Raw genomic sequence first — 13,037 nt, forward strand, 5'->3', positions numbered from 1 at the left:
TACAGCCATGGGAGCAGTAGGAGAACCAGGCTGTCTTGCTCCCCAGCAGCAGTGAGGTGAACAGGTGTGGGGGGCAGGGGGGCGCCATGGCTGGCAGCATGTCCTGGTGGCTGGGGCACTAGATGAGGAACAAGGACACTTGGGCTCCCACTGGCCTGCGGGGGGGGACCTTGGCCAAGTGACTCTCTGGGCCTGTTTGACCTCCCGTCCTGCATCTGCCTTGTCCAATTAGACTGTAAGTTTGATGGGACAGGTCTCTCCCTATGTATTTATGCAGCACCCAGTACAGCTGGGGGGTGTCTCGGTGCTACTGTAATAAATAACCCCTAGAATTGGGGGACTTATGTAAGGTAAGGTGGGGTGAGGAATCTGGGGTGGCAGGAGACTCAAGGATGATGCTCCTTGGGGCACGGACTGTCTTTTTGTCCTTTGTTTCTACAGCACCTAGCACTATGTGGTCCTGGTCCAGGGCTGAGACTCCTCGGCCGGCTGATAATACAAACAAATAATAATGTAACATTCAGCCGTTCGTGTGCAGGTGAGGCGTCCCAAGGGATTAATTACAAAGCACTATGGCAGTGAAGGGTCTGGCTGTCTGCCTCGGAAGGCTCCGTGTAATTACAGAGGCAGGTATTGATCTGATAGATAAAGCGTTGTGTTCCAGCCAAGAGCCGGGGGCCGGCAGGCAGCTGACTCGCTCCCCCTCTTTGCACAGACACCAGGAGGCTGTGAGTGGATCCAATTGCAGGAACCCATGTGCTGCTATCCTCCCCCCTGGCCGGGTCTGGGCAGTGACTGAGCACTGCGCCTAGCTCTGGGTCATGCAGGCACACTCCCAGGGGCAGCCCCTATGTCTGACACCCTTCTTGGGGAGCAGTGGGTCCCCAAAATCCAGCCGCCTCAGCCCCCAGAACCTGTGCCTTCCCTGCCCCCTTGCTTATGCATGCTCCCCCCAGTGTTCCCCCTTGCTGGGGGCCCTCTGCGCTTCTCCACCCCTTCAAGGACGGGGCAGAAGGCAAGCAAGGAACACAGGCTTAGCCAAGGGATTTCTGAACGACATTCACTTTACTCTTGAAAGCCCCAGAGAGTCCCAGGCTGTGGGCTATAACAAACAGCTTCTTTAGTGCAGTCTGATCTCAGCCCTCTTGCCAGTCTGAGGCCTGGCCAGTGTCTTTAGACCAAGCAACCCGTCTTATCTTCTTGGCTTGGCCTGCTCGCACGTGGCAGTGGTCAGCCTTCTTCACAGAGAGCGCTCCCCCTTCATGTAGTCTCTACCCCTTTGGCCACGTGCCCCGGCTGGGGAACTGCAGCTCCTTCCCCGAGCCAGGCTCCTTCTTGTGGATGGGCTGGCAGCTGAGAGACAGCCAGAATCAATGGGCCTTGAGAGCTGTCGCACTGCTAATTGGCTCCCTAATCCCTAGCAGGACAGTGTCGAAAATATACTGGCCTTGTCCGGGTTAGCCAGGCTCTCAACCCCACCCATCAGACGTCTTCTTCAACATGGAGTCTCCAATACAGAGTGAAGGTGACAATCAGTAGTGTCTGTCCAATAAAATGGAGTTCACCATTTGACACAGACTTACCCCTGGTCTGTCACTTCAGCGGCCCTGCGGCATGGAGAAAGGACCACAAGGTTTTGGGAGGCTGCTGGAAATGGGACAGAACCTTGAATCGAACTGTATTTGTGGGCCCGAGTGAACAGGAAAACAGGCCAAGCCTGCTGCCCTGCATTCAGGTCACGGGCTATTGCCTTTGTTGTTCCAACCAATGCTTTCTGCTCCTATAGAACTAGATCTCGGGGGCAAAGTTCTTAGGGATGGTTCGTGATTCAGGCACTGGACTGGCCTGAGTTTAATCCCCATTTCTGGCATGACCTTGGGGAAATCGCTCAATGGTGGGTGTGGAGCTCTTTGGAACAGCTGGCCAGTGGGGCCTTATTTAGAAAGTGCCGGGTATGCACAACTGCAGCTGAAATCAGTGCTTCCTCGGCATGCTTTGGTCTGGTCCCTTCAGCTTACAGCCCTTCTGGAGAGAGAGTTTTGTCTCCTCCACGCTGCTCCAAGACTCCGCCAGCAGCAGGAGCAACCTAGCTAATGTGTACACACACCTGTGCCCTTTCCCAGCCACTAATCGGGATGACAACAGCACTTATTGTAGGGAAGGATCTCTGCAGGGATGTAAATACATGCGCAAACAGCATGAGCCCAGGGGAAGCATGGCAAAGAGTCAGCTTCAGGAGAGAGCACAGCTCCCTTGTCCTCAATGCTGCTCAACTGTCCCTTCATTTGCCCAGGAGAATTCACTCCGGTGACTCGCCTACCTGCAAAATGTGCGGTAGGAGTTGGGTTCCTCTGTGTTGTTCTCAGGTCATGTGTGAATGCAAGATTCTCCCTGTTGGTGCTGCGGCTGCTCTGGAATTTGTGCACTTGCAAGGTAAGAGGTGGCTTGAACCGCCAAGACCTCACATGCTTAAGGGCAACATAATGATTAGGGGGATGGAACAGCTTCCACATGAGGAGAGATTCGTAAGCCTGGGACTGTTCAGCTTAGAAAAGAGATGACTAAGGGGGGATATGAGAGAGGTCTATAAGATCAGGAATGGTGAGGACAAAGTGAATATGGAAGTATTATTTACCTCTTCCCATTACACAACAGCCGAGGGTCACCCAATGAAGTTAACAGGCAGCAGCTTTAAAACAAACACAAGGGAGTACTTCATCAGACAACGCACAGTCAACCCACGGAACTCATTGCTGGGAGATGTTGTGAGGTCCAAAAGTATAAATGGAACTAAAGAGAATTAGGCAAGTTCATGGAGGATGAGTCCATCAATGGCTATTAGCCAAGATGGTCAGGGACGCAACCATATGCTCTGGGTGTTTTTAACCCCCCCCCAACTGCCAGACTGGGTGACGGGATGGATCACTCGATGATCGCTGTTCTGTTCATTCCTCCTGAAGATCTGGCACCAGCCACTGTCAGAGCCAGGATACAGGGCTAAATGGACTGTTGGTCTGACCCATTGTGGCCATTCTTATGTTCTTGAGCAAGTCCACCAGAGGGCTGTCTGGCTCAGGTAGTTACTAATGGCCTCTAATTCATAGCTTGACCGAGCTACACTGAGGATGCTGGTTCAAATCCAACCCATCTTAGTTGCTTTCACCTGATGGCTGTATGCCCACCTGATCCCATAGATAACTGTTCAACCCCCCTCCATCGATGGGAAACTTGGCAAAGGGCCCAAGGAGCCAGCCTGGCTGCTTTTCATTCTAACCCCAAGGAGTGGGCAAAGTTGGCATGTGTTTCAAGGGGAAGCCTGTGCTGTAGCTGCCTAACTGTGCCTAGTCCGTGGATGAAGAGAAGAGGGCTCTGTTCCCTGGGGCCTGTCAGTCTGGGGGTGTGGAGTTTGCACTGGGATTGAACCCATGGGAGGGCTGGAAAAGTGGGATAATGCCAAAGTTTTTAGAAAGATCTGGGGATGCCCTGGGTTACTTGGCAAGGAGACAGGGAACTTTTGCACAGTCCACTCCCCCTCGGCAGCAGAGTTTAACCTAAATAAGCACAGTGAATAATTTACAGAGAATTCAGAGATAAAAGGCTTTTTGGGGGGAATCTCTAAATGGGCTAATTGAAAAGGTCCTTGTGAGACAGCAGTAATTAGGAAGTGGGGTGGCCCTGAAAACATATATTCAGAGCTGTGAAAGAAAGAGACACAGAAGCACCTATTGGGACAAAAATTGACTGCGCCCCTGTGATGGTTAGTGGACCATTAAGTAGCTTCATTAACAAAGGCTGTGAAATCACTGATCAGTTCCAGCACCCTCTCTCCCCCACTTGCAGATGAGGTTTCAGGCACTGCAGTGATTTAGCCGCCCAAATGGGATTGTTTTGTCTAACAGTGAAATGTGACCCGGGCACGTTCCCACTGGGGAATCAGAACTCCTGGGTTCTGTTCCTGTTCCTACTTTCCTGTTGTGTCAGCTGGGTGGGGAATGGGTTTCCCGTGAGATTTCACACATTTTCCCAGTCTGCATCAAGATGAAACCGAGACCTTTCAAAGTTTTTCACAAAAAAAACAGAGAGCAGCCTATACGCAAAGCGCTAATAGCCCAGCAGTTAGGGCAAGTTAGCTCAAGGCCCTGCTTTACCTGATTCAGAAGAAGCACCAGAATCTGGGCCTCCTGCGTCTGAGGTGACCTAATTAGTGGGCTGTGGAGTCTCTTACTGGCCCAGTGAAGAGTCAATTATTTATACCCAGAGGAACATCTCCAACAGAAGAGACTGAAGGACTTGCACCTGTCACATGGGCACTCTAGCCATGTAGCTCTTCTGGTGCACGCTCTTCTAGACACCCCCAAGAAACCTTCCAGACAAAAGTTTTGTCAAATCCAGCCCTCTCCTGCAAAATGTTGGGGTTCTGACAAATCTGCATTTTTCAATGCACCCATCTTTGCACTGGGAAATTCTCGATCAGCTCCACTGTTGGGACTCTGCAAAGTCTCTCCATGCAGCTGAGCCGAGCCCCCATTCATACCGGCCAAAAACGTACTTAAAATGTGAGACGCTTGAGCAGAGTCAGCTGGAAAACTGCACCCAATTCTTGCCTTAATTCCCCTCCGCCTGGACAACGTCCACCAGCAGCTCCCAGCTAACGGCAGGGTCCCTGTGCTCTGGGAGGTTCTCTGCGAGCACCGCCTCCGGGACCAGTTCGACTTGCCCCTTTTGGAACGTGCGGGAGAACGGCAGGGAGTCTCCCTAACCTGGCTAGAAAGGCAGTGACTCCCGCTGAGCAAACTCACCTTTTTTTGATATCACCTCCCTCTCAGCCTATCTCCCTACATTCCCCGCTGTGTCTACTCCCAAACTCCTTGTGTGTCTTTGATCAACAATCAGGGCCTCATCTGGGAGATGCAGCTAATACTTCCCTGCCTCCTAGGGCCGTGTCAAGGGCCACGAGATCCTGGGATGGTGGGTGCTAGAGAGGAACAAGCACAGGGAAGCTTGTGCTAACAGTCACCTGCTAACTGCAGTAACCTCTCCTAACAAGCAGTGAAATCTCAGCCCCTGCAGGCATGGCTGTGTATTAATTGCACGGCATTATGCAGCCATCTGTTATAGCACCCAGGTAAAGAGCTGTCCCTCGGGTGTCCTTTATTGGCAGATTTCACTGGAAATGCAAACAGACTCTCCTGTCTCATCGCTGCGCTCCAAATCTGCCTTGAAAGAGGCCGGGCGGGAAGCAGGAGCTCCCCGGGGATGTAGTAAATCATGGAGAGTGAATGGAAGGTAGTGAGTGGAACCTGTGTAGTGCCAGGTGGAGCTGCTTAAGAGAAACTGACAAACAATGCCCCTGCACTACAGCAACTGCAGATTAGGTGGCTTCTCTTCCCCACTATACACGTGAAACTCTCTCCCTGACATTGCGGCCTCTCTCCTCCACCATCTTCCTTTCCCCCGCATCCCTGAAAGGTGACCTGGACAGCAAGGACATCAGCCACTTGAAATGAGAATTCGCCTGCTCCTGGAGATTTCAGTACCACTCAGAGCTCACGTAATCCTTCCTTTGTAATCACTTAACACGCCAGAGTTCAGCACAGGTACAGCTGTGCAACCCGGCACTCGTAGCATGAATTTGCCACTCCAGCCCCTTTTGTTCCATACTACCTCGGACTGCCCAGTGTCTGTGCGGTGCTTATATAACGCTAAGCAAGCACGAGCCGTCAGCACCACTGTCCTTTATTTTAAGCTAAGAAAACAACAGCCCAAGAAAGAACACAAGTAAGGTCCTCATGGAAGAGAGCACAGCGTATGTGACTCGTCTGTAGCTGGTGGCATCTGAACACAAACATGGCAGCTGTGTCTGGAGCTTGGAAGCTGGGCTTTCCCCCAATAAAGGGGCCATAGAAGAGTCATAACAGACACCAGCTACATAGGCCACAAGAGCTATTATTGCTGCATTAGCAATTACAAGTCAACCCTCCCCCCCCCGACATGTTCCTGACCCAGCTCGGAGTGGCGATATCCCACTACCTCTGCTCCACACTGCAACGTGCATGAAGCCTTAAGATAAACTAGGTCTCAGAGAGGAAGGAGAGTCTCGTAGTTAAGGCCTGGACTGGGCCTCAGGAGATCTAGGCTTAACACTCGGTCCTACCCCTGGCTCCCTGTGTGACCCTGGGCGAGTCACTTCGTCTCTCTGCGGTGCAGTTCCCCACCTGTAACATGGGGTAATGATCCTTCCTTTCTCCTACCTTTGGCTTGTCTATTTGCACTGTAAGGTGTTCAGGGCAGGGACTGTCTCTTGCTGTGCGTTTGTAGAGCACCCAGCACCACGGGGCCCTGACTCAGTGGTAGCCTCTTGACCTTACAGTAATACAAATAATATTAGGACAAATTCTCTCTTTGACTTATACCCTGTGCAACCCAATTCACATAAGTGGGTAGAATTCGGCCCATTGGAACTGGATCCTTATGGGCCAAATTCTCTTCTTGGTTACACTGGGCATGGATGTGTTTGGATAGATGTGACTGAGAAGGCAGTGTAATCTAGTGGGTAGGGCACTGCAGGGAGATCTGGGTTTTAGTCCTGGCTCTGTTGTTATGATGATTTGTTTGTTTTATCGTAGCATCTAGGACCTACAGTCATGGACCAGGTTCTACGATGCTGTACACACACAGAAACAGAAGCTGCTGCCCAAGGAGCTTACAATCAAAGAAAAGAAACACCCAAGGGCTACAGCCAGACTGAGGAGCACAAAGAAATATTGGTCAGCATGACAGGCTGTGCTTTTAGCACACCAGCAGCCTATCTGCTGTCAAGTGACTCTGCCATACACCTGCGGGGTGACCTTGGGCAAGTCACATCACTGTTCCATGCCTCGGTTTCCCCATCTGTACAATGGGGGTGATAAGACTGACCTCCTTTGTAAGCACTTTGAGATCTCCTGAGGAAAAGAGCTATCTAAGAGCTACGAGATGGATTTGGCTCTAGTATCTTACAAGGAACCCGTTGAAGTTGGTGAATAAAGCATGACCCACTGAAACATGATCAATAATAAAGCCCAGTCTGACCTGCAAGCCCCACTAAACCAAAGGGCACATGACTGAGTGGAAATACCATTGCAGGAACATCAGCTTTGCCGTCTGAAGGGGGTGGGTGTCAAATCCACTCATCCTGCAGTGACATTTTACAACCCTTGTAAAGTCTTTCTTGCCATCAAAGGCCCAGAAGTATTATTCCTTCTTTGGGAGCTGGGAGTCCAGCCAGCTCTGCCAATGCTCATCCTACAGTCAAATGCCAGCCTGTTCTCCCCACCCCCAATCCTTCCATCAAATATCATTGAAATGCTATTGATTGTTCCTGGGCTCAAATGCTCCTGCTGTTTGCAGAAGAACAATATTAAAGAAGCCAGCCACTGCTGCCATCTCCTGGTCACTCCAGTGCTTGCTCCCATTTGGGTGTAATAAAGAAGGGTTTGCTGCAGTGGAGAAAAACGTAAGAATGTAAGAGCTGCCACACTGGATCAGACCAAAGGTCCATCTAGCCCAGTGTCCTGTCTTCCGACAGTGGCCAGTGCCAGGTGCCCCAGAGGGAATGAACAGAACAGGTCATCATCAAGTGATCCATCCTGTGCTGCCCATTCCCAGCTTCTGGCAAACAGGCTAGGGACACATCCGGGGAAGGGATAGCTCAGTGGTTTGAGCACTGGCCTGCTAAACCCAGGGTTGTGAGTTCAATCCTTGAGGGGGCCATTTAGGGATCAGGGGCAAAAATTGGGGATTGGTCCTGCTTTGAGCAGGGGCTTGGACTAGATGACCTCCTGAGGTCCCTTCCAACCCTGATATTCTATGACATCCCTGCCCATCCTGGCTAATAACCACTGAAGTTCTCCTATGAAGAGATGAAGGGAGGGATTTTCTGAATCATTTCCGGGAGTTCAGCACCCAACTCTCCCTGACTTTCTTCCACGGCAGGAGGCTTTTCCAGGGTGGTTATGCTCAGAGAAGTTCGCTGAAGTCTTTTTTATTATGTATATGACAATAGCAACTACGCTGCCCTGACACCTTTACAATCTAACTGGACAAGACAGGATTTCTTTCACTTTCCTGTGATACACTGGGTGCTGGCCAGTCAGAGACAGGATAGCGGGCTAATGGACCTGAGGTTTGATCTAGTCTGGCAATTTCTATGCCTGTTGGGTTTTCTCCTTTGTGCAGCTTCCTCCTGCTGCGCTTGCCCCTTACTGACCACAGCTCCAAGAGGTAAATCCTGCCTCCCCTCACCGCTCCCTGGCCAAGGAAGGTCTGACTCCAGAATTCAGTGGGGCCAGTGCAGTCCCACTGCGTGTGCACACGTTGGTGGGATGCGCAAAGCCAGTCCAGGGTGAGCAATATGCTCCCTAGGGCCAAGCATGCATGAGGATTTGCAGGGCTAGGAGAAAGCCCGAGTGGATCCACCACCAGACAACTCATCTCTCAACCGCAAAGCACAGCAGCTGTGGTGTGGTGGGAAGAGGGAAGATTCCATCCCTTCCCAACCCACAGCCCATTTACTTGTCCTTAGTACTAGAAAACAGATTTAGCTCTTGGAAAGAAAAGGAAGAGAAGTAGCCACCACATAGCCAAGGAGCAACATAGCCTTGAATAGAGGAGCCCACGGGAAGGGTGCACCTATCAGCATTCCCCCTCATGCTTGCTATCAGATCAGACAGGAGCAGGTCTGAGAGGCAGCCTCCTTTTCAGCAAACCGCTCACCAGCTCCAGGTGGAAACGAAGCCCCTATTCAAACAACAACCTATTACGGCAGGGACCTCCTGAGTTAAGTTCAGCCACCTGCCTCCGCAAGACACACTCGGTGCCAGGCTTTCCATATAATTATCTAACCAGCTTGTCTGAGCTGTAATTATTGCACTCCGCCAACCACTCCACTCTCCAATTGTCCTTTTGTCAATCCATTTTTCTTACTATACAAGTTCAATTTATCACTCTCAACCTTTAATGCACTTCCCCGTGCTTTATTAATAGTGCCCAATGGCTGCTTCTTTTACCTTCTAAATCATTAGCATCACCCCATAGTGAATTTTTGCAGGTGAAATGTTTTAATTCATTTATCCTTTCCTGGTATGTCAGACTCTCAGGGCCTGCAGTTGCTAGTCTCTGGTCTCTCAGTATCCCTTTTAAAGAGAACCCAGCATTGCACTCCAGGTGCAGCCTTATCAATGCAGAGGGATTGGAACGTGGAAAATGCCACGCTAGATCCGCTCAATATTCCTTCATGGAACATCATCTAGCAGAGGGGCCAGTGCAAACATAGCCCAGAGCTGCACTAGTTGCTCTTTGCAACAGCATCAGGGTCAGGCACCACTTGTTATTCAACTACCCATAAATCTCTCCTGGGGATTTGGTTCCTTGATAAGAGTCTCCTCTCTTTGATTGGCAGAGTCCATTATTAATTCCCATGTGCTAGCTTCCACATTTCTTTATAATAAAGATCAGCTTGCTCTGTTCTATTTCTCAGATTAGTGGGATCTCTTTTAACGTTCAATGTACTTACCTAGTAGTAGGGTCAAGAAATCCACCTGCCAGCCTGCCACAGCCTAAGAGGGAAGATTCACTAAAGGGTTAACGCTGAAGGATATCCTAGATATATTAAAACTTGCCCCAAGGGAAATATAGAGGAGAAACCAACTGCAGAGCTTGTTTTCATCTTTTACCTGCCTCTGATGTTATAAAAGAGAGCTGTACATTCTTATCATTAGCATTCTAGGTCTCCTGTGGATGCAGGATCTCACAAGAAGCCAGGTGCTCAGATACCACAATGATAGGCATGATACAAGAACACGTATAGCAACAGTTACCAGCTGATGCCATCGTGGAATCACGGCAGCAGACCTGGCAGCATTACTAAAATATAACCCCGTACAACTGCCCATCATGTCCATCCAATAGCACTGCTGCTTCCCCTGGAGCTGAATGAGAAAAAGGGCAAAATATTCACTTTTCTCCCCTCTCTCTGCCACTCTCCCATGAGTGGCAGAATGCTGGCACCCCCAGCTGAGCAGAGAAGGCTGAAAAAGAGATAGTCGACATTCACTAAAACAAAAGCCCAAGCCACATACAATGACGGGGGGAAAACCAGGTATGTACAAAACAAACATGGAAAAGGAGATAGGGCTGGCTGACATCAGAGGAAGATGGAACTAAGAACTCCTAGAGCTCAGCTCTAGAAACCAGGCAAGACAGTTCTGGCTGAAGAGTTAGGAATTCTTAAAACTAGAGCCTTGGACGAAGTAATTGTAGTTAGATATAGACTTCTTTGGGGCAGGTACCGTCTGTTAGTTGAGTGTTTATACAGCACCTAGCACGATGTGCTGGTCCATGACTGGAACTCCTAGGTGCTACCACATTACAAACAGTCACTGCTACCTGGGGATTTAATCTGACTTTTTGGAGTTACAACAGAATCAGGACGATTGAAGCCTCCCTCCCTTCTGGGGAAATCTACAGCCCATTGTTCCCCTATTTGCCCATGTGCGTTGGCTGCAGGTTTATCAGGGTTGAGTTCACTCTCCCTTCTTGCTCATCACCAAATATAGAACAAAGTAGGAACAGAGGTTGTCATGGGTGCAATTTAAAGATAAGTCAGCTCATCTATCAGTTGGGGGCTGCTAAACAAGACAAGAGCAACAATGGGACCCTACACACATTTAAAAAAAAAAAAAAACTGAAGCACTTTGAGACCTGATAGAAAGCGTTTTATGAGAGCTAGGTATTATTAACCTAAATGTGACATCTATTATGGAAGTCCTGAACAGGTTTCTGCATAAAGTTCGCTTGGTAAGCCCTCCGTCACAGAACTCAAGACTGTTTCAATTCACTGCTTTGTATTTTAACCACCAATTTTTCAGTGCAAAAATAGAACACAGTTCATCTCTGCAAGCCCCATGGAGTCTGTACAGGATAATATCCCGTACAGCACATTTGTAGTAATCACTAATTACTTCCTTTTTGGTTCTGGTTTTTAAGGACTCTCAGCTGCTCTCTAACTAATGATCCCCTCCTCAGCCTAAACATCAAAAGAGCTGATCAGATAATTGTGACCTTAGGTCCCACACAATGAAGATTGGTCCTGCTTTGAGCAGGGGGTTGGACTAGATGACCTCCTGAGGTCCCTTCCAATCCTGATATTCTATGATTCTAAGATACTCAAAACTAGGAGCTAAGTCATAGCAAAAAGCTAAATGCACGCTCTACCTGTGCTGAAATAGGTGTCTTTCAGCATTTTCTCTTGGGTATGAAATCATCTGGAAAGGTGACACTTGCTTTACACCTTACCAAGGAATGCTGAAGAAGCAGGCAATAGAGGAAAGCTCATGAACCCTGGAAACAAGAATTGAGATCCTTACCTCATGCTTTAAATAGAGCCAGTTTCTATTTATCCCATTTAGGCTAAGTATGCCTTCCAACAAGATACCCATATAACCATAGGGGCATTCCAAAGGCCTCTTGGGCCATAGCAAGTCCCACCCTGGGGCTAAGAAATGTCTGATGCAGGACCAGGCAAACAGAAGGGAAGGCACATCCAATCCAGTGCCATATGTTATTTGCTGTGACTCAGGGTTTGCCTATCCAGAGATTTATTGGCATTACTATACCAGTATATGTATCAGCACGTACACTTATTTGGAGTAAGTGTCCTTTTATGGCTTAGCTTGTTGCCACCAAAGTATAACCATAGCAATGCTGGTCAATGCCCCATGTAGACAAGACCTCTGTATGTGATTTGATTCAACTGCCATGACAGTACCTTATTAATTTTGGTTATAGACAGCAGCAGTTTACTAATTTATAGCTGGTTTGTATAGCAGCTAGCAGGATGGAATCCTGGCCTATGACTTGAGCCAGAGGCACAATGGTAATACAAGTCAGTAACAGCAGGAGTGGGGACAAAAATCAGGATTCCACAGTCAGTTTTCCCACCGAGTCTTGGCCAAGACCTTGGTTTAGTTAAACTGTGTAAAATGAGAGTAGTGCTGATAAATTACTTGGATCCTCCTGCAAGAGAGCTGAAATGCCAGGCATTAACTTCTAGTCTTTCCTCTCAGCTGTATTCTTTGCCTCTCCATAAGTTTAGGCCCAGGATGACTAGCAGCAGAAGTCAGTTTCTGGCTATTGACTTGGCAGCCTGACCAGAGAAGTTCCTCCTTTCATAAAACCTTCCAACATAACTGTTGTCTTCACGAGAGCGTGCTGTCCAGCGTGGCATATAGCAACGCTATACTGAACAGACCACCACTAGTATGCAAGCCTTGGGAGAACAGCGCCATCTAGCGAGTAAAAGCCTTCTAAAATGAAGGCTTTAGTAAAATGAGGGAAAGGCTGTGTGGCTAGAAGTCATTTGTTGTATTGTATGTCAGAGGTTAGAACTAGGTGAGTCTACGGGTCTGCCACCAATTGTGGTGCATGTGACAATGATATGCGGGGGGTACTGGCCATTTTCAGTAGCCTGAGCTTTGCTAGTTTTACAAAGAAGCTGCCCAAGGGATTTGCAAGGCCAAGCTTGAGGTGATGTTCTGCAGATTTGTGCTGGGGAAGCCAGACGCAGCTACAGAATGGAATGTTACAAAGCAATGGGAAAATTCCTCTTTAATTTAACTGGAGCGTATCTTGTTGCAACAGCTGGCCAAATCCATTTGCCTCTCTTCTAGAGAGGATGGTGTACTATTTACTCAAGCAGCTCCCAAAGTTTCTCCAGAAGTGATCCTCAGGATTTCCCAGAGACTAAATATGACTAAAGAGGAGCTCAAGAAGTTACAGAGCACATATCAGCTTCTGCATAGGTTACTGTGTTCCCTTCTTTGAAGAAAGGAAGAATTAATCCTGTGTTTGTGAATATTAAGTAGGCAAATGTCAGCATAACTGGGTGTTGCAGTATGGGTGAAACCTGAAAGTGTAATCTTTGAAATACGGTTGCCCGTATATGAGAGTGTTTCCAGCTTTAGAAAGCCAGAAATCACAGTGGAGAGTTTCACAATGCG

Source organism: Lepidochelys kempii, chromosome 17, assembly GCF_965140265.1.
Source record: "Lepidochelys kempii isolate rLepKem1 chromosome 17, rLepKem1.hap2, whole genome shotgun sequence".
NCBI lineage: Eukaryota > Metazoa > Chordata > Testudines > Cheloniidae > Lepidochelys > Lepidochelys kempii.